The sequence below is a fragment of the Aptenodytes patagonicus genome, unplaced genomic scaffold (genome assembly GCF_965638725.1).
Source record: "Aptenodytes patagonicus unplaced genomic scaffold, bAptPat1.pri.cur scaffold_94, whole genome shotgun sequence".
NCBI classification, from domain to species: Eukaryota; Metazoa; Chordata; class Aves; order Sphenisciformes; family Spheniscidae; genus Aptenodytes; species Aptenodytes patagonicus.
In genome coordinates this window covers 65,001-67,500 of record NW_027472041.1, presented here as the reverse complement: position 1 = coordinate 67,500, position 2,500 = coordinate 65,001, and positions in this window count along the sequence as shown.

Sequence of the window (2,500 nt, the reverse complement as noted above, 5' to 3'; positions counted from 1 at the left end):
CCGCCACCGGCCGCCGGTCTTTGCCCGTCGCCCTCACGGTGGGAAAAGAAAAAAGAAAAAAAAAAACCACGAGGCGCCACGCCTCGCCCGCGCCATCGCCGGGGATCGGAGCACGGGGAAAGCCTACCCCCCGGCCACCTGCGTTCGGCTGCCGGCCACCGGGACCGGCTGCCATTGATCTTCCCCCGCTCAGCGGGCTCCAGCTTAGGGCCGGAGAAAAAGGACGGGGCGCCGCCGCCGCCTCGCCCGCCGCGTGCAGACTTTCTCGTCGAGCCCTCCGGCGACGGGGGAAGCCGGGGTAGGCCAGACGCCACGGGCCGCCCGCGTATGGCTCGCGCCGGCAAAAAGGAGGCCGAGGCGCCGCCGCCTCGCCCGCGCCATCATCGGGCCCTCCTCCCTGGGGGGGGCCGGGGAAAGCCGCGGCAGGCTCGAAACCCCCCGGCCGTCTGCGTGCGCCCGGCTGCCGGCCACCACGACGGGCCGCCGCTCTCTGCCCGCTTGGCGGGCTCCGGCTTAAGGCCGGAGAAAAACAAAGGACGAGGTGCCGCCACCTCGCCCGCCCCCATCCCCTGGCCCTCAGGAGCCGGCGGCGGCCGCCGCGGCGGGCTGGGCTCTCGCAGGCACCTCTGCCTCGGGGCCTCTACCAGCACTCGCCATCGCCATCATCGGGCCCTCGGGGGGACGGGGGAAAGCCGCGCCGAGCTCCGCTGCGCTCCCCCTGCCCTTCCAGCGTTCGAGTGCCGGCGGCGGCCGCCGCCGCCGGTCTTCGCTCTTCGCCCTGCCCCGCGGGAGCCGAACCGTCCGGGGGAACCGCCACTACGCCCGCCGAGCGCCCCACTTGGCCGGCCGAGGCGAGGGCGTTGCAGCCGCTGGCTAGCGCCGCTCTCGGAGGCGAGTCCCCACTCCCTCCTATAGTACGGACAGGCACGTCCCCGCCCCCGGCAAGCTGCAAGAACGGTGCCTCCGCCCACCGGGGGGGCGCGCCGCCGCCGCCGCCTTTTACGATGACGTAACTGGAGGCAGCGAAAAACAGCGACCCCTTGGGCAGCTCCGAGCAGGCGGCGGGGACAACACGTCTACCCCTCAGCCCCGGAAACGCGACCAAGTCCCGCCGGAGCCCGGTAGACGTGGCCACCCTTTTCGCCGGACGCGCCGACAGCGACGGTCCGCGCTCTCCGGGGACCGCCGCCGGCCGCCGCCGGCCCCGGAGCCGGGTCGACCTGGCGGCCACCTGCGGAGCCGGGTAGACCTAGCGGCCGCCACCGGCCGCGGAGGCGGGTAGACGTGGCGTCCGGCCGCGGAGGCCGGTAGACGTGGCGTCCGGCCGCGGAGGTCGGTAGACGTGGCGTCCGACCGCGGAGGTCGGTAGACGTGGCGTCCGGCCGCGGAGGCGGGTAGACGTGGCGTCCGACCGCGGAGGCCGGTAGACGTGGCGTCCGGCCGCGGAGGTCGGTAGACGTGGCGCCCGGCCGCGGAGGTCGGTAGACGTGGCGTCCGACCGCGGAGGCGGGTAGACGTGGCGTCCGACCGCGGAGGTCGGTAGACGTGGCGTCCGGCCGCGGAGGTCGGTAGACGTGGCGTCCGGCCGCGGAGGTCGGTAGACGTGGCGTCCGGCCGCGGAGGCGGGTAGACGTGGCGTCCGACCGCGGAGGCCGGTAGACGTGGCGTCCGGCCGCGGAGGCGGGTAGACGTGGCGCCCGGCCGCGGAGGTCGGTAGACGTGGCGTCCGACCGCGGAGGCCGGTAGACGTGGCGTCCGGCCGCGGAGGCGGGTAGACGTGGCGTCCGGCCGCGGAGGCGGGTGCACGTGGCGGCCGGCCGCCACGTGCTCCGGAGCCGGCTGGACCGGCCAGCCCGGTTCTCCCCAGGCCGAGCTGTGGGTGGGTGGTGGTGGGGGCTAATTTCTACTTTTTTCCCCTTTTTCGGGATTTACGCGAATCTGGCGCAAGGGCCACCCCGTCCCTGTTTCAGCAGGGCGGCGGGGGTCGTGGGGGGGGGTCCGGGGGGGTTAATTTTTTTTTTTCCCCTTTTTCGGGATTTACGCGAATCTGGCGCAAGGGCCACCCCGTCCCTGTTTCAGCAGGGCGGCGGGGGTCGTGGGGGGGGGTCCGGGGGGGTTAACTTTTTTTTTTCCCCCTTTTTCGGGATTTACGCGAATCTGGCGCAAGGGCCACCCCGTCCCTGTTTCAGCAGGGCGGCGGGGGTCGTGGGGGGGGGTCCGGGGGGGTTAATTTTTTTTTTTCCCCTTTTTCGGGATTTACGCGAATCTGGCGCAAGGGCCACCCCGTCCCTGTTTCAGCAGGGCGGCGGGGGGTCGTGGGGGGGGGGGTCCGGGGGGGTTAACTTTTTTTTTTCCCCTTTTTCGGGATTTACGCGAATCTGGCGCAAGGGCCACCCCGTCCCTGTTTCAGCAGGGCGGCGGGGGTCGTGGGGGGGGGGGGTCCGGGGGGGTTAACTTTTTTTTTTCCCCTTTTTCGGGATTTACGCGAATCTGGCGCAAG